The sequence below is a fragment of the Manacus vitellinus genome, unplaced genomic scaffold (assembly GCF_001715985.3).
Source record: "Manacus vitellinus isolate BGI_N305 unplaced genomic scaffold, ASM171598v3 scaffold_18_pilon, whole genome shotgun sequence".
Classification (NCBI taxonomy): domain Eukaryota; kingdom Metazoa; phylum Chordata; class Aves; order Passeriformes; family Pipridae; genus Manacus; species Manacus vitellinus.
The window spans coordinates 8,643,740-8,669,230 of NW_021939324.1; the positions used below are offsets into that span (position 1 = coordinate 8,643,740).

A 25,491-nucleotide genomic window follows, 5' to 3' on the forward strand; every position below is an offset into this window, starting at 1 on the left:
TAGAACCAAAAATTATCTCTTCCTGTCCTTTCAAAACAACAAAAGAAATGTGACAGTGAGTTCAGGTAGTTGTTGAGGTATTTCCAAAATAAAATATCTATGCAGTAGCTAATAATGTTGTTAACTTCCATGAAGGAGGAAGAGAGTTTAATACAGAATATGAATCAGCATTTACTTTCTCACGTTCGCTCACTTCTACAGACAAAGGATTTAAAAAATATGCAAATGCTGCTATTCGCTCTACAAGGATTGTTACAGTGTCCAGCTAATATTCGGTAGTGGAGACAGCAGCAAATTTTCTTTAGACTTCAGTAGAACCAAGATTCTTCCTCCTGTATGAAAATGCCTTCTATCTGTAGATTAATAATGTGTCCAGCTACAACAATGTGAGGTTGTGAAGTTTCTCAAAGTTAAACACTGCCTATTACTGCTGTGATCTTGCTCTTGGGCAGCACAGTTATAAAACCAGGAATGAGGCCAAGGTGAGCAAAAGTGGTATGTACCCTCTGACAAAGGAAATGGTTTACTTTGTCTCAACGTTTGCACTTATATTTGTTCTTTCAGAAGAAGGCGAAACACATGAAAATGGAGGAAGTCTAAAGGTGGCTTAATAGGCTAAAAAGCTTCTCTTAACTGGAAGAGAAGTTCCATGTTTAATTGAATGTGTAGGACTGCAGAACCATGACCTGTAACAGTGCATGTTTGCTCTCCTCTTGAGAACTGAAATATTGGCATCTATAAGGAAAAAAATGAAAAAATGTGTTGGATGTGGGAAGTATGAGCGACGAATTTAACACTATTACATTTCTTGAGCTAAAGTTGAGCAGTTGTTGAGCTTCAGCCTTATTGAACTACCATCTGGGTTTTTCTCAATCACTGTTTTTTGTCAATTGTTATTACAGTGATCATTATCATTATCTTAATAGGTTTAATGGGCTCTCAGTCTGTACTTCCAAATACATTATCTTTTTAAATGTATTCAATCATACAACTGTTGAACTAAGCACCAAATTACTTACACAGTTTTCTCTCATTTACTATTGATGCAAAATTTGCATCTGTCTCAGGATCTGACAAAGAAACTTTACTATGATGAATTCATTTCACTTCAACAGTGAGAAGGTGCTCTCTGCTCAATGACACACTGCTTTGAGCTATTTGTCAGACTTTGAAAATACCAAAAATACCTATATAAATGTGAATATATCCATTACTGGTAATCAAGTATTTTCATTTACTACACATCTGATCCCTCCTTACAATTTTCCTTGCTATTTTCCTTCAGTGGCAGTATGAACCCTTCCAGACAGAAGGTAAAAGATTGTGTTCAAACCCATAACAGAACTTCTCTAAAATCAGTGTCAACCCTACTGTCCTATTCTTTAGAGAAGTTTGTGCAAGCTGTATTTTCTATCCATGTTCTCCATGCGTAAATATCCATGTTTCAAGCACACAGTTTTGAAAAATTGTCTCTATTAACATATACTGAGTGTATGTTAATATGTTCTATCTGAGTATATAAACTGTGTGCATGTTATATGTAAACTAAATATATGTTAACATACACAAATCAGCCTTGAAGATTTTATGCTACGGTATTTGAAGCTAACCTAAAATATTATTTACATTTTAAATTAAGAGAGTACTTTTTTTGCCTCAATCTGGAGATGGGAGAAGACAAAACTTTGGACTACCTTGTAAAATTAAATATGGTTTTAGGGAAAGTATTCAGAATCAATAACTGCGGATACTGATTATAGAGAGACACAAATGTTGTGGAAGCCTTTAGAAAAACACACTTGAGCTGGAAATAACCGTCATTGAGTTTAGTCAAATCTTTTTCTATACCACTTCTACAAACACTTGTTTTCTCACTTTCACATGCATGTAGACCTGGTGTCAAATGAAGTCCATGATTTAACCACTACCATAATTGTCTACTGACATAAGGCTTCTTGCCCCATGTTTTTGAGAGACAAATGTCCGCTTAAATGGAGAACACTATCAAGATAAAAGTATTGTCACATATATCCCTCTTCCCTTTTTGGATTACCATCATTAATAGACTTAGAATTGAAAACAAGTAAACAATTGTTCACAAAAATGACTTGGAATGACTGAAAATGAGAAGTGGACTAGATCAGGTTTTTTCTTCCTACATTAGTATGATAGTACCAAGGAGCTCGCTGTCTTTTCACTTCTCCCTGGGAAATTACCTTCATCTGCTGGTATCAGACTTCAAGTTAAAACTTCTTCTTTCCACCATGAAATGTGGGGGTTTTTTTCTCAGTAAATGCTTGGTAAAGTGATCATCTTTATAATTCTTCTTAGGGCATAATCAGAGCTCATTAAGGTTTGTAGGAAGACTTCCAATGAAGTCTGAAAGTAATTCTTAGAATTTTTTTTGTTATGGGTTCTGTTGTCCAATGAGATATGAACCCATCTATGGCACAACCAAACGAAAAAAATATTTATATTCTCAGAAGTTAGCAGATGGTAACATTTGCAGACAAGCTTAATGTAAATCAAACAATCACACAACAAAGAAATTTAATTGATTAAAAAAATCTGACAGCTTAACGTGACACAGCAAACAGATGAAACAAGCAACAAACTTTCAAAGACACCTTATTTATTAAATAATTTTTTTCCTTCATTTACTATTTTGGCACCTTTCTTGCTTCATGGTTGAAGTTCTAACACTTTAGATATTCCTTTTGCTCCTAGGGCTTCCTATCCAGTGTAGCTGCATTAATATAGTCTGCAAGATGACATCAATACAAAGAAATACAGAAAACTGTGTAATGGAAATAGCCTCCCTGCATTGTCTTTGTTATTCCCAAATGTCAACTTGCACAATTTTTTTTTATTTTAGCTGGGAAATAGAGAAGTTTAGTAAGCACACTCATTTGGCTGCACTGCCTATAGAGTGGATTTTGAAGTCATCTTGGATATGCATGTAACTTGGTTTTGTACTTATTTCAGAGAAAAAAACACTACAAGCACTATCACAGGAGTATAGTTATCTTGGTATTCATTGTAATAGAGCAAATGCTCTAAAATAGTATCAAAATGAACACACATTCACTTTCCCATAACTTACAGATTATTTTTGTTCTGGTAATTATTGAAAGCACTAAATTAGATTTTGATTAGACTAAATTAGATTAGATTAGACTTTGCTGAAAGTCTGGAGCTGTCCCACTACCCACGCTGTCAGAGATGGGGCACTGTTTGTGGTATCAGATATGTTTATAGAGTAGTTTATGGTATAATTTGCTTTTCAATCATTCATTAATTAGATTTAAAAACAAAAAGATTGCCAGATGCTATAGGGAGGGAGCTGCAGATGTGTTTCTTCTCTCCACTATGAGTGCCATGTTGTCAGTTTAGCAAAATGGTTTGCTCTCTCTCTCCCTGCTTTTATGTGCACTCTGTCCTGACCTTAGGGAAACCTTTGCTGTTACTCTCACTACTCTTCTGTGGTCTATCAGGACAGAGGATGAAGGTCTCAGAGCAGAATGGCTGGGCTAACCACTGGGGGCCTTACTTTAGACCTAACTCTAGGGCCTTACTGGCAATGCCTTTAGCAGTACTTTAGCCTCTCTAGTCATTTCTGGGTATGTACAAAGTGGGTTTCCAGTACAGTTTAGGCTCACTGCTGTTTTGGTTCTTTATTTCTCTTCTTCTTATCCTCCTTTCTCTTTTATTTTTTTTTCTTTTTTTTTCTTCCTCTTTATGAGTTTTCTTAGTTCTTCTCTTATATGTCCTTACCTCTTCACTTCTGTATTTCATTTGTTGTTCACTCTATTCTGTTTGCTAAAAGGGTCAGCAACACGTAGACAACCTGCATAACGACGTGGATGTTAAGTCCACAGGCTCTGAAGTGCTAGCTGTTTATACACAGCCACAACAAACCACAGCTACACATGACAGGAGCCTACAAGGCAGAGCAAATCATCCGATCTAAAAGTATGTCAGGGGACAAAGATTATTTGTCCTCAGCTAAGCACCTCCATCTTCTTGATTTGCTGGTACCATCATGGAATTCAAGGCTGCTTCAGAGTGGGAAGGAAGCGGGAGGGGGAATAGCTGCTCACCAGCAGATCTCTTCCTCTGGGTTCACAGTACAGCACAGTACATCTCTGCTCACAGCAGGATGGGCTCTGGCCCAAACTCTTGTCTTTCTCTGTTCCTCCACAGAAACCTACTAAGTGTATCCTGAAACAGAGCAGCTGGTAAGGCACAGGAAGATGTAAAACCATACATATCAGCTCAGGCTAGCAGTGTAGCTAACTCAAAATCTTGGTCTTGTGAAGAATACAAGGCATAGGACATAGTGTCATGTCAACTTTCCATCATGGTCTTCAGGAAGGTTCTCAGATCTGTGGCTCAGTGCTTTCCTGAACTAAAGATGTTGCATTCCGACTTTTTCTTATTCAATGAAGCATGGATGTGGATAAAAGTTATTTAGGATAGAAACACAAAGAACTGTTTCTTGTGAGCTGAGGGACATACAGAGTTAGGTACCGTGTTCTGGGGATGTGACATACCTCTCAGTGGTTTGACGGAAAGTCTTGTGCCTCCAAGACTTAGAGAGGAGCCCAGGCACTGACAGCTGCACTGTGCAGGAGATGATATGCCCACATACACTCTTCTCAATCTACCTTTCCCTGAAGTACTTCTATTTTTTTATCTTAAAGTCCACTGAAGCCCAAACATACTGTAGATTATTTTGCTTATGCCTCGCTTTCCATCTCCCTACCAGCTCTCTGAACAGCAGACCCTCTCCTGCTTCCATTTGCCCCATCTTTAGAAACCATTACTTTGTCACTGTAAAGATGGATCATTTTTGCTGGTAACGGTTCAGCTGCAGAGTCTCTATTAGTTAGGGTTCTTAAATGTATAATTCCTCTCCTTTTCCTTTGTTTCCCCCCCACCGTCACAAAAACAGGAAAGCAAAATATATTCATATTCCGAATAGAAATTTGGAGGACATGCAAGGGTGAACTACCGCCTCAAGAAGGCTGACAGGTGTGTGGCACTGGGCTGCATTTGAAGGTGCTCTTATGTTCATGTCAAGAAGAAATTGTATTAGACTAATTACTCCAGACTAATTACACCTGTTTTGAAAATAAAACAGAAAAGAAAGGTTGAGTGCCAAGAGCTGTTCTCCAGGAAATGAGTGCAGGTCTGAGTTTAGAATGAGGATGTACCTAAAGAAATTTCACTCACCCATACTGGATCCTCACTCCCTTCTTCTGGAGTTTTAGCACTGCAGAGAAGGGGTTACAAGGCAGAATGAACTAGAAGAAGCCTGACACCATAGCCAAGCTATAAATGCAATCACTCAGGATGGTAAAGTGCCTTAAACTTTCAATAAACCTAAAGAAGTGACACCTGGGAGCAGAACAGACCTATCTCTAAAGGCATGGAGGTCGCAGCACTCAAAAACACGTTTGACCTCTCTCTGCTCCCCGCCCCTTGGCACTTGCACTTTTATCTGTCTAAAGGTCCAGCTCCCACCAAAGACAACCAGGGTCACTCTCACAGGCTTTAGATAGGACACTCCCTTAAGAGAATAGAGATGTGTGACCAAACTCATCAGGAAGGAGGAGGGAAATGAATCAAAGTCTCCCATCTTTTACCTGTTATATTTTACCCTGAATTTGATGTCATCAGTGTATATTGAGTTACATATAAATATTCTTACAGGACTGGCTCCCCAAGAGCATTTGGGCAATGATGTACTGAGTTTTCAGATCATGACCAAAGTTCGGGGCTGACAAGATCAAACTGGCCATGATGGTGACATTTGAAGCACATGTAGTAGCAGAGTTCTAAACGCACAGTTTAACTGGTGCCAGCAGACAGGGTGGAAACATAATTTGATCCTGCTCTGACTAGGAATTGGAATTAATGGTGGATTGGCCAGCTCAGTTGACTATTCAATTAAACAATTCATCGTAAGCAACTGACTTAATTCTCTCTCTGGTGTGATCTGTGTTGTACTGAAATAATTATGGAAAATCTGTGGTATAGTTGAGAACAAGATTTGGTATTTGACAGTTATAAGGTGATAACAATTAGACAAATTTCTTCCTTTTCTTAAATGAATAAGGAATTTTCATGTCATAGGTTGGAACCATGGATGTGTCCCTTCCTTTATAAAGTATGTGGAGTCACTTTAATCACTGTTTATAGACGTTCTATCATTCCATCCCTATTTCCTGTCTATCACATATTTGCCACTGCAAATTAAAACAGTACGTTTCTGGCACCACAGGATTCCTAGGTATTAAATAGTTTTTCCTCTGGAAAATTATCAAATAACATTAATGAAACTTTTCTCACCGCATAGGTATTATAAATATTAGGAATGATCTGGTAGTAAAACAGTGATTTTTAATACGGTGTGGAGTCCTTTAAGGACGCATAGTCATTAAACACTATAAAGAGAGCAGAGAGGTTTTGAGCTGTACAGTGTGTTATTTTAAGAAAAATAACAGAGTTATGCAGAACATCCAAAATTAGAATGATCAAAAAGGCATGCCCTTCCATAACCCTCATGCTGTCCTGCTTGTGCTGTTATTTTGAAAGTAAACCTTTCACTGGCATTCATGACCTTTAAAAAGGAAATGCATTGGGCTTTTCTTCCTCCTGTAGTCCCAGTGTCCTTATCATATATGGAAGCCAGAGAGATGGTCTGTTCTCCTCCTATCTCTTTGTTATCTTAAAGGGTAGCTAAGGGCCACCTTCAGCTTGGTTCTTCAATCCAGTCAGCTGCATTGCATTAGCATTTAATTGCATGTACTTCAAAATTGCTTGTTCTGGGCACTGCAGGTACCTCAAAAAATAACATACCATGTAAAATGTGCACACATGATTGAGGAGGATGGTATGGGAGAGATTTCATAGAAAGTTTCCAAAACACATTAGTTTTTAGTGAAAGTCTAGTTTTTCTTAAACACAGAGGAGTATTGTTAGTCCCCAGCACAGAATGGTATTCTTGACTGATGATATGAAACATCTGCAAGGAAGTAATTTAAGATACCTTCCTCTCTGTCTTTGCTCTTTACCTGTGATGCGAAACTAGAATCTTCTCCTTGACTGAACAGTAAAAAAAAAAAAACCAAAACACTTTCCCTCTCCGATCCCCAAAATGAATCCTGCATATTACCTTTAATTATTTTTTGATTTCCAGAAAGTTTTAAAAATAAGCATTAGTTTGTTGCCACAACTACAGAAAATCTGAAATTTAAAGCAAATGTTTATCTTGCTTCTATGATTTTCATCTACTGGAAAACAAATTTCTATGGTAAATACAGGAAAAAATTCTTGAGATTAATTATTTTAAGCTGAAACAGATATAAAATGCCAATTTTACTGAATTCAATAAACTAGGATATGGCATGGGAATGACAGCTCAAACTTGGCCAAGTGTCATCAGCAGATACTGAAACAGAGACTAGAGTTACAAACAAACAAGAAATTATTTTTTGCCAAAGGAGAAAAAAAAAAAGAAAGAGTGAGAAGAAACTCAATATAGTATGAAATCTGAGATTCTGAACATTTCCCAAACCAGTCTCGTACTAATCCTTCGTGGTGGGTGATTACAAAGACTTGAACTGGATATTAACTCAGTTCAGATTTTCATCACAAGAAAAAGGAAACCAAGAAACCCCATCAAACCACTGCGACTCTACACCACGACGACATGAGTAAGAATGGCCAGCCAGCAATATAAAATAAAGTTTTGTAAAAAAACACCTTATACATTAATATAACTCTATCAATCCCTGCCCACATCCCCATGACCTCACCCCCGGTCATTCTACCCAGGAATTTTTCCTGGGGAAAAAAAGCAAGTATTATATATAAAACCCAGGAAAACTTGATAGAAATTATTGCTGTGTTTTGGGAGGGAGCAGGTAAGGCTGTGGTCTGGGCAGGGTGACATTACCCACTGAATTCTGTTACAACTTACTCTCCTAATCATATTCAGTGCCTTCCACTGGATGCCTATTCATGTATTTTTAAGTAGTAAACAAATTAGTGAAAATCTCCACTTCAAGTCATTAGAGTAAATCCTGAGTCCCAATCATATGCCTACAGAATCCAGTGCTATCTGTCATATCTAGTGATACTCTTTACCTATGGCTGAAGTTCAGGTGGGGTTTGCTTTCCGTGGGACATGAAAAAATCAACTAATGTATTTGGAATCTAAGGTCATTAATTAGTATTTCCATTTTTCTGGCAGAGGAAAGAAGAGTTGGTCAGCACCATTCCTCTGATGTATGTGACAACTTCTGTAGCATCCTGACAAAATGCTGCCCACAGACATACAAAATTATTCTGGAAATCTTGGTGACTTCATATTGTGAGTTCAGCACTATACAGGAAAACTGTTTGATATAACATTCATGCTAGCACCACCATGCTGTGGTGCTGTGGAAAAAATATTTTCCTGCACATTTATAAATGAATGGGTTTAATTTCTGGTGAACTTAAGAGCATGTTTTTGTCATCTTGCTCTTCTAGGAGGTTCACTACAATTTTCTTGAATTCCTATCAAAGGACCATAGTTTTGGACAAATACAGGATGATCTTCATAACTTCAGAAATCTGCACTAAGGAACTGACCCAGCGTGGGCTGGTGTCTACCAGATGGTTCAAACAATTTCTGGTGTTCCTTAGAAGCTGACAGATGCTCTAAAGACAGGTCATCCCTTCCTTTTCCCCCTCCTGATATTGTTTTCATTACATATATACTCTAAATAATTTTAAGAAAAAGAAGACAGGTAGAAAAATAATATGCTAACTGAAAGTACTGTATGACATACAGCCCATTTTCAAACAGTGCTTTCAAATCATTTTTACCTGGAGCAAAAGTAGCAAGCTGAAACACTTGATGCTTTAGAAAGCAGCACAGAGAAATGACTAAACCTGAAACTACATTCCAAAATGATCTCCCTGGATATCTTTAGAGTGTGTATAAGTTTGGATTAAATCCAGTGTATTGTGTGTTGGTAAGAGCACATACTCTTTCCAATTTACAAAGTCTTTAGTGGCAGACGCAGCATAGAGCCCTTCACAAAACAGAAGGTCTTTCATCACTGAAAAAAGAGCCCAACAGTTACACTGCAAGCTTAAACAGGGATAACTGAAGTATAAGTGATTTTTGCACAATCACAAACATCAACAAGCTAGTGAAGAGGAAGGCTGGAAGTCATTTTGTCCCTCCCAACCAAAACATTTGTGGTTTTTCAGAGGGGCTGCTGTCAGAACAAGCTGCTCCCCAAAAAGGGGCAAAATCACATGCTTCCGTCCCTGAGACTAGCTCAGCTGTTAGAGAATGGTGCTAATGACACCAAAGCTGTGGGCTTGATCCCCATATGGGACACTCAGGAGCTGGACTTGAAGATCCTTGCAGATTCCTTCCAACCCAGAATATTCTGTGATTCATTCCGGGATTCCAGAGCCACCACACCTGCTCCTCCATTCTAGGAAGACCACCTTTCAAAGTTCCTTCTTGCAGGGAAATTAGGTGATTTCTGTTCTTCATCAGGCCTCCAGACAGAGGACTGCGTGGGTAATGCCTACTTGCTCTGCATTAGTTCTCCTTCTGGCACTGAAAATGCACGACCCTTCTTACAGCCCTGCTTTCAATTTCAAATCAGTTGTACCTGTTGCAAATTCATTAGCAAAAGGGGATATTATCAATGTAGGAGACTCAGTTTACCTTGTAGGTTTTTGTAATTAAATAAATCTTCCAATTCAGTAACATTTATATTTTTCAGTGTCCTCTAAATTCTGATACCGCTAATTACCATATGCAGATGAAAAGTTAGGTCTTTCCAGGTTTAGAGTTTTTGAAGACTGGCAAGGAGAAAATAGGTTTTTTCCTTTAAATCAGATGAATTCATGCACACCTACAAAGTAGAAGGAAAAATGTGTCTGCATTTTAGATGTCATAGTAGAGGAGAGAGGGAAGAAAAATTTAAAATAGAGTGTTTCATCCTTCATTCAAATAGTTAATAATGGGGGGGGGAGTGGTTTCTAACATAAAAAGTAGGAAATAAAGAATGAAAGTTTAAAAAAGGGGCAATTATTCACATAATTTCTTCCCATAACCTCCAGAGCAGAAAAATATTTTCTTTTACTATATGATTTCTTAGTTTAATTACTACCAACGACATTAGAAGTTTTTACAGTACATTAAGCATTGTTGGTTTAGAAGGAAAATTATGCATTTTGCTTATCAAGAGCAGAGTAATGCTCAAATAAAACCATTTGTCTTACAAAAGCAAGTCAAAAAGGTATTAAGTTTGGAAGGAACTAAACCAAATACTAAGTAACATTTTTAATTGGGTCATTAGCATTTTAGAAGCCAAGCAAGAAGGACTAGTCCCTGCCATATACATAAACAAAAAACAGATATCCAGTATGCAGCTCAATGTGTGTTTTAAATAACCGCTGAGTACTAACTTAGGCCTCTTCACTGAATAAAAATCTGAATATCACCCATAAAATGCCATTCTATCTGCAGCAATGGAAAGCTGCAGTCTCAGTTTCAGAATATCAGCTTTTCAGCAGAAAAAAGATAATCCCAAGTAATTTTTTTTCCAGATTTATTTCTTTCTTTTTAAAGACTTTCCATTATTTGCGTCTATCTAATTCTTTCTCGTCCAAGATGATGTTCATTCCTTTTCAGTGGTCTTCTAGGACAGAAAACTAGAATGAGGAAAAATACTGCACTCAAGAAGAAAACCACTGTTTGGTTTTAACAGGTGGTCTATTTTTAAAAATAGGTTGGGGTATAAAATTAATCCATCAAACAAATGAAAAATCTGTAGCAGTCTCACAGCACTTATAAGGTCTGTTTGAAGGAGCAGTTTGTTTCATTGCATGAGTTGCTACTGAGGAACATACATTAGTGCTCGAAAGCTATGGCTCATTTTTTGCCAGCTAATATTTCCTTACACAGTGTTACCTAATTAGTGTCCTTAAACCACAGCCATAGAAAAACCCTATTACCTTATGCAGCCTTTATGGCTTTTATTTCTCATGGTGCTGTTCTGCTGATGTGCCTAGCAGAATGAAGTTATTCATCCAGACGGACATTTTTCTGCATCATTGTGTCCTTGCAATTTCAAAGATTAGAAACAACTTAAGCATTCCCTGGGGTAATCCATACTCTTCTGCCTCTGTATTTTAGGCTTATCTTGTATTGCTATCATGATTCATCCCTTTGTGCTTCTCCCATTCTAAATTCTGTATATCTGTTTGTCACTACTAGAAACAGCACTTTAAAAACATGACACTATGTTTATCTGTGAGATGCACATCATGGCTTTCACATCATGGCTTTCAGATGCAGTATCTGCTCTGCATCCAGATAGTCTGAAGGCAAGGTTCTTACTGATTAGCTTGTTTAAAAGAATCAAAACCAATCAAAAACCAAACAAACCAACAACAAAGCCCCAAAACCAACTAAAAATGAAAAAACTTACAACAGCACCAAACCTCACTAAGATTCAAAGATTCAAATTAACTCCTGGTCAGAATCTCTACATTAAAGATGCCAAAATGTTACTAGGAATGTAACTCAGTGCTACTATTCTGCATCCAAAACTCCCATTCTCAATAGTATTCACCATTAAAGAAGCTGGTCCTAAACATAAAAAGGCAACTGACATTTACATAAAGACTTCTCTCAGCTTCTGCGCTGTTTGAATTAGATATGTTACCTTAAGATTCCCACAGGCTACAACCTGTTTCTGTAACAACTTTGCCATTACTTTTGACGTTTTATTTTTCTATTTCAAAAAAAAAGGAAAATTCCTCTACATTTTACTTCATTATACTTGAAAGCAAATCAAATGGAAATAACGGCTTTAAATAATACTCTGGGAAAATACATACACTGAGTGACTATATTTATGCTATATACATAAATATAGCATATATATTTATGCTATATTTATTTATATATCTATAAATATGGCTCTTAGCAATAGAAGCAATAACACTTGAAGCAAAGTAAACACAGTCTCTCTCTTTTTGGTTTTGGTTGTTGTGCCAATATTTTTTATAATGTTGAGGTGAATAATTGAAAATTCATTTCACAAATATTTAATTTGTGCCATAAGACGGTAGTAGATCTGTACTCCAACCAGACTCAGATTATACCTTTCTCTGCTTGCAAGTATCTCAGCAATGTGAGATAAGGATAACATGTCAGCAAAAGAATCATCTTCTTGATACCTCAAGAAAGATATTAGTTCTGTTACAAATTCCTGTTATACTGAATCATGTTAGAGCTCTCCCAGCAATAAATTACACAAAGTGAAAACAAATAAACTCCAGATGACTGCAAAAGTGTATCATTTGAAAGAAAAATAAAGCCAAGAGGTAAAATCTAAGAATGAAGTTTGAAATTCAAGCTCTACTTTTTACTGTCAAATTACTAAGCATTCCTTTAAAAATGTTTTTTCTCTGTGCTCATTATTGAGGACTGGGTTTTAAAATAGTATGTACTGCTTTCGGTCACCTACTGTGATTTTGAACACACGTGTTCTTATTTATATATTTCTGACAATGTCTGAGAGAAAGAATTTGTTGTATACACGTCCTAAATCAATAATACATTAATGTTTATCATCTTCAGAAAGAAAGTCTGTACCTAAAGGCTGTGGTTGGCTCTTACCTATATGACAAACCAGACTTCTGAACTAACCAGACCAAAACCTACAAGTGATTGCAATCCCGAGTAACACTCTGCAGTTTGAGCAAAATACCACTACAAATGTAGAGCTTATGGGGTTCTTTTTTTGTGTTTGGAAGACTCTTCTACTTCTCACTTAAAGTAAAAAGTGGTATTCCAGGTGTTTAACATGTAACTGTCAAAATAGATGTCCAAATAATCTACTAAATTTGGGTCAGTATAAGTCACGAAAAAATAAACCCAGATATCCCAAGCAAAAAATATGGTAAGTAGTTTTCACAGCAATGCCTGGCATACACTTTCTATTAGCAGAGGATTCTTTGTGGGTTAAATATAATGAAATAAACCTAATAACTGGTGCCAAACTAAATGGAGCTGCAACATTAAGCTAAGAAGTTCAAGAAACAAGCTATTTTAATCTCCTTTGGCAGAACCCATCAGCTGCTCCCAAAGCAAACAGAATCTACAACTTACCCAGAAACTGGGCTGAATTCGTAGTAGAACATTCCTTCCTATGAAAAAACTTGCACAAAGATGCCAGATAGAGTGGGGCAGAAAGTCCTTTCCACTAGTTGGTTCAGTGAGGGGTGGGAGCAGAAGGCTGTCACAGGGCGGAAGCGCAGCCCAGGTACCCTGGTGGGAGCAGGAGCTGGAGAGGGGCAGCTAGAGCTGCCTGCTGGCTCTCTGCCCTATCTGCTCACCATTTGTAGCCTCTCTGTCTGGGCTCTGGGCATTCTGCAGAGGACCCCGCACTTCAGAGAGATGCAGCTTGAAGAAATACTGAATCATAAGATGAATAACTCTCCTTCTGCAAAGAAATGGACACCTGTCCCAATTCTTCCCCCACCTCTACATTCTGCTTCTATAAAAGTGTGCAGGAGGGGATTTTTCTCTTCCAATATTTGAACATACCCTTGCATTCAATCACTCATTTCACATGACAGTTCTGATGGTTGTGATACATTAATGACCAACATGAAAAATGCTATTGGTGTCTATAACAATGCAAACAACAGATAAACAATTGAGTCCATCCTATTACTGATGCAGGTAATTAGCCTCACTGTTGTTATATACTACACAACATAAACTTTTTGTTTTCTTTTTTTCCACAAGAGAATCAGGAACTTTTTTTAACACCTCTTAAATGTTATTGTTTCTGGACTAATCATATACATAGATAAGTAGAGAAAAACCTGTGTAATCCTAAACACAATACAGTTAGAAGGAAAAAAACCCAATGGCCCTGGTAATTCTTCTCCTGATATAGCACAGGTTGGTGGGTTGGAGCAGACTTCAGTAGAGAAATGAAATACATTGATTTGCCTATGATACAGCTCCTCTCTATATTTCAGCAATGGTCCAGTGACTCTTACTGAAACTGCACTGATAAAGTTAGTGAAGCCCGTAACAAGATTCTGGTAGGACTTATATATGCGAAATTCACAGCAGATTATGCTTTGTTTCTAGCCTTGCTGGGAAATTCTGGTTAAACCATATGGTATTAGCACCAGTATCTAAAAACCAGACTATAGGTATTTATAGCATAAATAGACTGCTTGTCAATGCATACGATTATTATCCTTTTATCAGTTAAATGTGTAGCTGATTAGTGCCTTTTCTTAATACAAAAGCATATATATATTGCACTTCTAAAAAGTTAACCATAAAAGAATTTTACTTAACTTACCAATTGTTGAAGCTGGAAGGAGTCTTGCCCTAAACTCTACCTGTTCTCAAGTTTGTAATATCTGTGTCTCTCTCCCTCTTTCTCCCTCCCCCCGTGCAGAGATTGCAGTAAACTTAGAAAACTAGCAGGGACAATGTTTCAAATGACTTAAGAAAGAGAACAGGAACAATCATTTCGTTCTCTTTTTTTCAGATGAGTACAGTACCTTCAGAAAGAAGGAAGGAAGGGAGGGGAGAGGAAGTCAACAACCCTTTGCTTTCCTGCAAAAAAATAAGGAAACAGCAGATAGCAATCTCGTTTTCTCTCAAACAAAATGTTTGGAAAAATAAATATGTCCAATCCAAAAGGAATTCCTCAAGTGTTATATCTGCATTATTGGCTTCATAAAACCTTCTTTACGGCTCGTTATGTGCAACTACATGAAATGAATTTCCAAAATAGTGGGTAGGAATAAGACAACCGTCTCTTATGCAGAACAATTAGCCATAAGCTTGCATAGATAATGAAGGTTTTTACTCTGGAGAAAAACGGCTTATAGATGAATACACAGATCTTGTTTCCATGGTGATATAGGTGAAAAAAAACCACCTAAACCCCCTCTTTACTCTGACCGCAGGAAAATATCACATTGGATGTTTATAAAATGCTGTGGGAAAAAAAAGGGGAGGGGTGAAAGGGAGAGAAAAATGTTAAGACTCATAGCTTGATATTGGAGGTACAGCAACAAGTCATTTATCTCAAAGAATTATAGAGGACATCCTGATTTATTCAAGCAAAACCAATGTGCTATGTTCTAGAACAGATTTCATACCTTATTTTGTTTCTTTCTTTCCCCATTAAACTTATTTTGACAAAGAGATACTGGCCAGCTGCCTGGAATTATACGTGGGATAAGTTTAGTTTGTTGTGCTCCACTGTGTTTTTGTTTGCTTGTATCTTTTCCCCTAACTTCATCTATCATCTAAAGGTCACTTACAGTGATTAGATGCTCCCTTTTTTTTCCCGTTAACTTTTTTTATTCTAACATTCTTGCCAGTAAACACCTTCACACTGTCACGAAGTCATGTTATGTTTTTAGTTAGTGTGGTAGTGCAGTACTGAAGATGGAGCTGCTTCTCTACAACCAGTTCAGGTTGAGTTCTGTGAAACACAAAAAAAAAAGCCTTTTCAAGTAGCCTTATCATATACACTCTGCATCCAGACTTTCCCCTGGGAGTAATAGCTAGATCAGTGCTGCTGAAATTTAGTGGAAGGACAAGTTGGTACCTTATTCTTTTATTATAGGAAGTAGCTCTTTAGCACCTGTGTTTCTTCATGTAGTTACTGGTACTATTTCCAGAAGATATATAGCAATTATTTGGCTACATAATAAGCAATTTTCTGGGGTTTATTCTAATATTCAGAGTCTGAAATCTTTGATAATGGGTATCAGTACTTGGCAGAGCAGTGCAGGTGCTATGACCAATCTCTGACCTTACCACATCACCAGGGTTTTCTGAAATGGGCAAAAGTATAACAGGAGGCTGAATTTTAAAAGCAAAAGAATGCAATGCACTTGGGTTGTATATTGCAAATGAAGTCCTTAATTCTCCCCTGGGAGTGGAGGTCCTAATCAAATAGATCTCCTGTGCATACTGAGCACAAGGAAAGTGAAGAGGCATGGAAAGCCACCAAAGTAATGTATTGTCCTGCGGGGTCAGTCTAACAGCTCAAAACTTGTCATTGTGTTTTGAAATTGTTTTTCAAGATCTTGAAGATATTTGCAGCTTCCAGGCCTTTTTAGCTAGTTTAATTAATTTATTTGCCAGGCACAACAGGTTAATGAGACCCTGAAGACTGCCATTATGTAACACTTTGTGTCTCTCCATTGGGAATCCATTGCAGAAGTGTAGTTGAAAACCTATACTGATCAAGTTAGGGTCATTCTTAAGTCACTGAGGGTATGATAGTCTTTGAAGTCCTCTATGAAGCACGTAATTGTCACAGTAGTACTTCTTCAAAGGGTGGCTTTCCCTTTCTTGAGGACTGCAAAACTAAGCAGATGGACACAAATATCTACAAAGCTTCTTGTCCTTCCACTAAATTTCAGCAGCATTTATCTAGCTATTACTCCCAGGGCAAAGCCTGGATGCAGAGTGTATATGATAAGGCCATTTGAAAAGGTTATTTTTTTTTTTGTCTTTCACAGAACTCAACCTGAATTGGTTGTAGAGAAGCAGCTCCATCTTCAGTACTGCACTACCACACTAACTAACAACAGGCTACAAGACTTGGCTATTCTGATTGAAGGAGACTGTGGGAACCCCTTACTTCAGCGAGGACATCAGGAGATGTAAGGTCTTCTTTCACTTAACGCTACCTTGGGTCTCATTGTCAGCAGCCTTTCCACTATTCAAGAGGTCAGGACTTAACTTAATTGCCCAGCCAAGTCTGGGTAAAGTAATATTGCTTCCCAGCATGCAGCCACTGAAACACTTGACCTGTTCTTACTTTTGTCAATTTCTCCCAACTGCTGCCAGAAAATCACAACCCAAGGAGGAAGAGGCACTGAAACTGTGGTTTTCATGCCAGAAAAACACCTTGCAAGGTCATGCCTGTGCAATTACTGCGGAGGAAAAAAAAAAGCATGACCAAAACCAATGGAATCTAGAGTCATGCAAATCATGTAATAAGATATTAAATTATGATATTTACCCAAGTTTTAAGGGACAAGTTAATCTGCTTTTCAGAATATATTTCTGGAAGAAGTGTTTGTCTTTTTTTTTTACCTTTTCTCAGTCTACTGTTACCAAGATGAAGGCACTGATACAAAGTCAGACAGATACAGTGCCAGCCTCAATGCAGTTTGATGAACAACATCAAGTATAAGTATTTCCTGGGTCCAATACATAATGTCTTGTAAGGAGTGGCCACAAAAGAAAACATTCTTGTGTTCATGGTCTGAGTAAGTATTGAGGACCTGGAGGATTCCTCTAATAGCACTCTATATGATCAGACTAGATCTTCAATCAGACTGACATCTGAGAAGTTAAGGTCCTTATTTCTTTTTTTTCCTTCTTTCTTACTCTTTTTACTTCAGTAGGGAATAGATTGTGTTTCACAATCTCTTTCCAATGACAGCAGAGATGCTTTCTATTTTTCCTATTTCCTTATTTTGATGTTTTCAAAATAAGAATGAAATAAACAAGTTCAGCATACTAAAAACAATGAGCATCTATCCAGCACAATAGGAGAGAACACAGAGGTAACTGCATCAGCAATAGTATTACACTTTATCCTGAGAAAAAGAAACAGAGGCAAACTCCAGAAATATTTACTGGTTTTCTTGATTGCTTTAGGACAATAACCATATATATCTGAACTGTCTGTGAAAAAAATAAGATTAATATCTTCCTTCCGGTCTACAGTATACCTGTGGCATTTTAGCTGAGTAAAAATAATACAGTTCTCAATCAGAGACAAAAAACCTGAAGGACACATAATTGTTTTTCATAAGTCACTCTCATCTGTGCTTTTCCTGGTTTCTTTTCTGTATTGCCTGTTTACCATAGATCATTCAGAAACAAGTTGGTAGAATACTAATGGGACCAGAGACAACCAGGGCCGGGCCTAAAGAACTCTCCTCTTCTGTTCTGCAGTGTGTGGAGAACATAGCTCTAGATGTCAATGTAGGGTTATGTTTTGCAACTTACTGTATTGCAACACAATAAGCCTGTGTACACTGATAAGTATTTTGTTCAGTTTCTCAGGCTATAAAATATTAGAATGTTAGATGTTCCAAAGGTTTTACGCTACTGCCTGTCTTTCGTGATTATAGTATGATCAGAGTATTCTCATGAGTATGTGCTTGTACAGCCAAATTTATTATTCTTGAATCTACTTTTTTTTTTTACTTTTGAGACAGGTAGTACCTAACCATCACTTTAACGAACTATTAGCGTTTGCAGACTATAGCCTTTGGACCAACCACATTTGTCAATTGTTTTGGGGAGAGAAATGTGGGAATTTTTATCAAAGAGAGGAGTATTCCTGGCAATAAACACCTTATTATAATTTCAAGTGGCCTTTATAACTTATCCTGGGCCAAGCTCATTTCTGGTAAATGGTATTGGCTGCAGTCTTTAAGGACATGCTTTTCCTGTACCCTGTATGCAATCATCACAACTACCTTTACTAAAACAATAACATCAAAAGCTATTTTAAAGTATGATGGTATGATTAAGAGGATGTGTTTTCATCTTTTGACATACATAAAGTTATGAAAGAAGGATTGTGAACCCTATTCAGGTCAGAGGTGGACAAGAACTTGGCTTTAGTCAGTATCTTTGAATTTGATGTCACACTGAAGATCTGTAACATATGGAAAGCTGCTGAAGTATGCACCAAGTTTTTTGGTGGTTTCTCAAAATGGTAATTTGACAGCAGTAAAGGCTGCAGTTTTATGTCTACTTAGACTGGGTAATAAATCCAGCATTTGTTCTAGTCTTTCTTGGCTATCTTGCTCAATTAAGTGTGTTCATGTGTTCTAATGTCTAATAAGTGTACTGTAGCACCTGAAATTACTTAATTCACTTACAGCTGAAGGCTGGGCATCTAGTGTTGTAAAATGTGTAACTCTTCAGGAAAACGCAGGTTTGCATATTCTTGTTGTGCAGTGATGTTTCTTACTTTGTTAGCTCTGATAATAGAACTATTTCTTCTGTAAACCTGATATTCTATTTCAAGATTAATTAAAAATTAATGTGAATTTATGTGGGTTTTTTTTTTTTTAATCAGTGTCCAGTTGTTGTCATTTTCATTTCTGACCCTTTTCATTTCAGGCCCTTCCTGGGAGCAAAATAGTAGTGCACTTCTGATTTATAGCTGCTAGGCTGTAGAGACAAGAAACCTTCTGGGAAATCTGTACTCCATACCCATGTGAATGTTGATAAATTTTGTCTCTAATGGTTTTTTAAAGTCTCAGAGAGGGGGAGGTGGAGGGAAAGAGAAAGAAAATGAGAAAAAAGGAAGGAAAGAAGGAAGGAAGGAAAGAAGGAAGGAAGGAAGAAAGGAAGGAAGAAAGGAAGGAAGGAAAGAAGATTCCTTCTAGTTGGAGTTTGAGAGTGTTTGTTTTTTTATTTTGGGTTTGGTTTTGGGTTTGGACTTTCGTGGAGGTTAGTGTCACAGGAAGCATGCCAAAAGGCATCCTGGGAAATGTAGTTCCTGATACTCTATTGCACATGCTCTGTGGAATACTCATATGTGATTGATTGAACATCATTTGTTACTTTTTAAACTGCGTATATAAGATGTTGTTGTTTTCTGATTCAGGCACTTGTCAACCCAAGTGTCAGGGTCCGTGCCCACAGTGCCATCAAATGGTACCCTGCAACAAGGATATTAAGCAAGAGACATCAGGTGGATGTCTACCAGTGGCACCCCTGGCTGAACTAAAAGAAGAAAGGAGTTGCTAAAAAGAATTGCACGCATAGTACCTGGAGTCGGTAGGAAGGAATCCTGCATTAAGAGAATCAAGTTACAAAGAAAAAATAAGATAATATGGCTTCAGTGACTGGATTCCAGGTAAGCAGCCAAGATGGGGAAGAGTGCTTCCCGAGAATTAGAGAAAAATGCTGAAGCCTTAAGCTTAATACTTAAAAAGTACTTGCAAGAAATCAAGGAAGCCAAATTAGCTGAGCTATTAAAATGGATTAACAGAGCTGTACTGGGGTTCCCGCTGGCCAGGACTCTAAGCGTGACTACTTGGCAAAAAATTGGAAAGACTTTAAGAGACAGAGCAATACTGGGAGACATGGAGGCATTTAGAAACCTTACTACCTGGATGGAGGTCATGGAAGCCTTAAAGAGCACACAGAGGAGGGCCAGTCCCTCCATGGAAATAGACCCTAACCCTCCTGTTCCCCCTACAAACCTGACAGCCATAGAATTCTCCTAGAGACCAGGCACAGAGATCGGAGTGGGGGGGAACTGCTGGGAATACAGGAGGAAAGAATATGGGAAGGAGAAGGCATATTCTCGGAGTCGGTATTGTATTCCCACAGCCAAGGACGGGAGGGGGATGTCGTGGGCAGTAGCTATATGCTGAGTTTTCATGGGCGTGCGGGACTTAGGAAGCAAACGCGTAACTCAAACTGTGTTACCGGGGAGTGGTTCCCAGATTCCTGCCGTGAAATGGAGGGACACATGCAGGATGACCTTGGCCACAGGGCTGAGGCAGAGCTGGAAGAGAGTCCTTCTCTTCCAGTCCAGTGGCCATTTTCTTGCATGACCATATCGGAGATTGGATGCCTCGGTCTGGTAGGGCGTGAGATAATGGAAGACGCTGGAGAGGGGTCAGCCATAGTCCCTCAGATTGAGAACAGAGGCGCGGGTGCAAATGTTTCCGTAAGCAAATGGGAAAAGTGTCGGGAGGAGGCATTACGAGTGGGGGACTGGGAAGTGATAAACGCATGTCCTGTAATATATCAACCGCAACAAAACCCTCAGTTCCATAGCTTGCTGTATGATGTGACGAAGGAACTGAGGCAAATAGTTAAAGAAAGTGGTGTCTCCTTGCCCCATATGTTTTCTTACTTGGAAACCTCAATTGGAAGATTCTCTTCACGATTGGAAGACGCTCTTAAAAATGGTCCTAACAGTGACTCAATACAGCGTTTGGCTTACAGACTTTAGGGACAGTTGTGCTGCTTACGTTAATAATCAGCTGAAGTGACTTGTGCCCATTTGGTGGGAGACGGAGCTTTCACAGTACATGGCTCCTAGGTTCATTATCAACGAGAAATTTATGAGGTTATCACGATATTGGTATTGAGAGCAGTAAGAAAGCTTCCCAGCACAGACAAAGACAGTAATCTGTCCTTTGCTAAGGTCCTACAAGGACCTACAGAACCCTATATGCAGTTTCTTGACTAGTTGCAGGCTTCTCTAAGCAGACAAATCAAAAATGAAGAAGCCAGAGAGTTGCTTTTTAGGCAGCTTGCGTATGAGAATACCAACAGTGACTGTCGGTGGGCGCTGCAATCTATCGCTAAGCGAGAAAGCTGCACGATTGCCAAAATGGTACGAGCCTGCCAGAACCTGAGGTCTGTTGACCACCACATGGTTTCTTTAGCTATGGCTTTAGCAGCCCAGTTACGGGTATATGAAGGGGTGAAAGGGAATAGCGGCTGCTTCCGATGTGGAGCAATCGATCACCTTGCTAAAAACTGCCCCAGAAAACCCCCTTCGACAACTTGCCATAGCTGCAGCAAAGGGAAGCACTGGAATAGAGAGTGTTGATTCAAAGTCTACTGTAGAAGGTAGCCTGCATTTCCAGAAAACAGGGGCGCTGCGTGCCCCTGCGAATCAAACAAGTTCAGCGTTAAACAATCAGTTCGTGACTGACTCGCAGCCACCATGGGCAGCGCTGGCCCGGACTTGGCCTCCAAACAGCCAATGACCATAACATCCACTGCCGTGGCATTAACACCTACTGGGGTGTGGGGACCCTTGGGACCTGGGGTCCATGGCTTACTAATTGGCCATTCTTCAACCACAAGGATGGGTTTGTTTGTTTTGCCTGGAGTGGTTGATTCTGACTCTGAAAGTGAAATTCAAATTATGGCTTGGACTGCTGTACCACCTTTTTTATCCCTGAAGGACAGAGGCTTGCCCAACTAATTCCCTTTTACAGTGTGACTCCCCAGGAAAAGGCCAGGAGGGGCTCAGGGGCTTTTGGAAGCATAGGCGAGCCACAAATTTTAGGCTAAGACTATTACTGCTTCTCAGCCTATGCTGGTTTGTCAAACAGATGGGCATAGGTTTGAGGACTTGATGGACACTGGTGCGGACGTTTCTATTATTAAGGACACGGAATGGCCTTCCGATTGGCCCACAATCTTCCCTGCTTCTACTGTTCTGGGGGTAGGAAGTATGCAGAGGCCTAGGCAGAGTGCACATTTGCTTGAAGTGATAGGACCAGAGGGACAGACTGCCAGGGTTGCACCCCTCATAGCTCCTATCCCGTGTACCTTGTAGGGAAGGGATGTCTTAGGTCAGTTTGGCACCACCCTGCAGATTGTGACGAGGAGAGATCAGGTTTTTCAATAGAGGTTGTTGGTCAGCCGTTCCAGGAACTTATCAAATTAAAGTGGAAGACAGAGGATCCAATTTGGATAGACCAATGGCCCATAAAGACGGAATGGCTAGTCCACCTGTGAGGCCTGGTGCAGGAACAGCTGGATGCTGGGTACATAATACCAATTTCTAGCCCATGGAACACTCCTGTGTTCTGCATCCCTAAGAAAAGTGGCAAGTAGCATGTGCTACAAGATCTCAGGGCAATCAACAAAGTTATTGAACCAATGGGAGCATTGAAGCCAGGGCTACCTTCACCTGCTATGCTTCCTGCGGGAAGGCCACTGCTGGTAATTGACTTGAAGGACTGCTTCTTTACTACCTTTCTGCTCCTGGATGATGCTCCTCGCTTCACCTTCTCAATTCCATCCCTTAATCATGCAGAACCTATGCAGAGGTACCACTGGGTGGTGTTGCCACAAGACATGAAGAACAGTCCAATAATATGTCAGTTGTATCAAATGTCATACAGCCCGTTTGAAAGCTTTGTCCCTCAGCTATCATACATCACTATGTGGATGACATCCTGATACCTGCAGCCCGAGAGACTGAGTTACAATCTGTTAAGACTGCCTTAACTACTGTCATTCTAGAAGCAGGGTTGCAGATTGCACCAGAAAAGATCCAGCAAACTCAACCCTGGGCCTACCTCGGATGGAGGATTACACATCAGGAGATCATGCCACAGCCACTGACTTTAAAGGTAATGGACACTTTAGCACTAAATGACTTACAGCGACTGCTGGGAGCCATTAATTGGCTGAGGCCTATTTTGGGAATTACAACAGAGGAACTGCACCCATTCTTTGAATTTCTTAAAGGCAACTCAGACTTATACTCTGATCCCTAAGTACAGAAGCGAAATAGGCTCTGAAAATATGTACCCAGGCTATTGAGAACAGGCAGGGCAGATGACGACACCCTGACCTACACATCTGCCTTGCCATTGTTCTCAGCAAATTCCAATCCTTTGCCATCCTTTCCCAATGGGATCAGATGGAGTCTGACCCCCTAAAAATTCTGGAATGGCTTTTTCTACCCCACTTTCCACCTAGAACTGTATGGACTACTAATGGCATGTTTGCTACCTCATCATTAAAGGCCGAGGACGCCGCAGGAGACGGATGGACGAGATCTTGAGACCATCTACATTCCAGCCACCAAGGACAATCTAGACTGACTCATCGTGGAGGACGCTGGATTCCAAACTTCTCTGACAGACTGCAATGGTGACATTTCCATTCATTTTCTGAAACACAGACTCTGGACAGAGATGGGGAACTTGCCTTTGATGGCCACATGTCGTTGTTGGCCACAGCCCATGTCAGGTGTCATTGTCTCTACTGATGCATCTGGATGGTCAAAAAAGGCTACCGTGACATGGATCAATCCTGTCACAGGACATTGGGACAAGCAAGTACAGATCACAGTCCAAGAGTCTGTACAAGGCAGAGCTTGCTGCTATATGTAGGGCTTTTGAATTATTTTGTAATCAGCCACTGAATATTGTCACTGATGCATGTCATGCTGTAGAGTTAGTTTTGTGTTTTGAAGCCTTTTTTCTTCGAGATGTCACTAATCCTTATCTATTTGCAGAAATACATACTATATGGCTCCTTGGCAGTCACTGAAAACATGACTTTTACCTAATGCACGTCCGATTACACACAGTACTGCCAGGGCTCATAGTAGAAGGCAATCAAAGAGCAGAGGCCACTGCTGCGATTGCTACAGTCCCCAAAACTCTTGAGCAGGCAAAACTATCACATCAGTTTTTTCATCAAAATGCACACTCATTGAAAAGGCAGTTCAAACTTACAATGAACCAGGCTAGGGATATAATCATGTCATGTCCTAACTGTCAACAACTTACCCCAATGCTGTCTGAAGAAGAGGTTAATCCCTGAGGCCTAGCAGCTGATGAAATCTGCCAGACAGATGTCACGCACATAGTCGAGTTTGGTCACTTAAAATCCGTTCATGTCACAGTTGACACCCACTCCAAATACATTAATGCTACTGCACATGCTGGAGAAAAGGTGAAGGGCATTATCAGACACTAGCTTAGTTGCTTTATAAATTTGGGAGTTCCAAAGAATATAAAAACAGATAACGGTCCTGTGTATTCTTCTGCAAAAGTCGAAACATTTCTTGCAGACTGAGGAGTCCTTCATTCTGTAGGCATATCACACTCACCCACAGGACAAGCCATAGTAGAAAGGGCACGCCACACATTAAAAGGAATGCTTCAAAAACAAAAGAAGGGGGAGTTGGTATACAGCCCACAAGAACACCTGTGGAAAGCGTTATATGTCCTAAATTTCCTAAATTGTGATGACACAGATCACAGTAAATATGAACGCCAACACAATTTGAACTCCCAAACCACCAGTCATGATAAAAGACTTAATGTCAGGGCAATGGCTAGGATCAGTGGATTTTGTGACATGGGGAAGAGGATATGCCTGTGTGTCCACAGGCACTACACTAAAGTGGATCCCCTCCAGATGTGTTAGGCCTTACATCAGCTCTCGTTTGGAGTAAAAGTGGACAGCAGAGATGACAAATGAAGAAACAGAAGATGAAGAAACACATAATTAATGACTACTGGTAAACATAAACCAAATGGTTAAAAAGCAGAGACATAATACAAGATTTAAGTATGCATGTATGAGGTGAGAATGAAAAGGTGGCCACCTTGGTGTGAATGAGAAAAGTCGTGCAGAGATATGTATGTGTGAACTCAAATGCACTTTATGGCAAAGATGCCTTAAACAAGTATAAAAATACTACCTCAGTTACACTGACATATCAGAGAGCTAACTGAAAACAAGACATACAACTCAGAGGAAACATTTCTCCTTGAAATAAAATTCTATACAAACCCTCAGAAAAATAAAACTGATTCTTCTACCCAGTTACACACAAAACCTCAGGTGGAAGGCTCTAAGTGAATTTC

General features: G+C 39.2%; 1 protein-coding gene across 5 annotated transcripts in view; it reads right to left on the minus strand.

Annotated features, from left to right (window-relative positions):
- ZNF366 (zinc finger protein 366) overlaps window positions 1–14,548 on the minus strand; it is a 37,171-nt gene extending 22,623 nt beyond the window's left edge. For 2 of the 5 annotated variants that reach the window (XM_018070454.1, XM_018070451.1), the window contains exon 1: window positions 14,418–14,548. The gene's annotated coding sequence lies outside the window, so the exon portion shown is untranslated. Of the gene's footprint in view, window positions 1–3,774; window positions 3,848–4,013; window positions 4,071–13,201; window positions 13,224–14,417 lie in introns of those variants that run through there. The other 3 variants (XM_018070452.1, XM_018070453.1, XM_018070455.1) reach the window with 3 other exon arrangements.
- Between the last annotated feature and the right edge of the window lie 10,943 nt (window positions 14,549–25,491).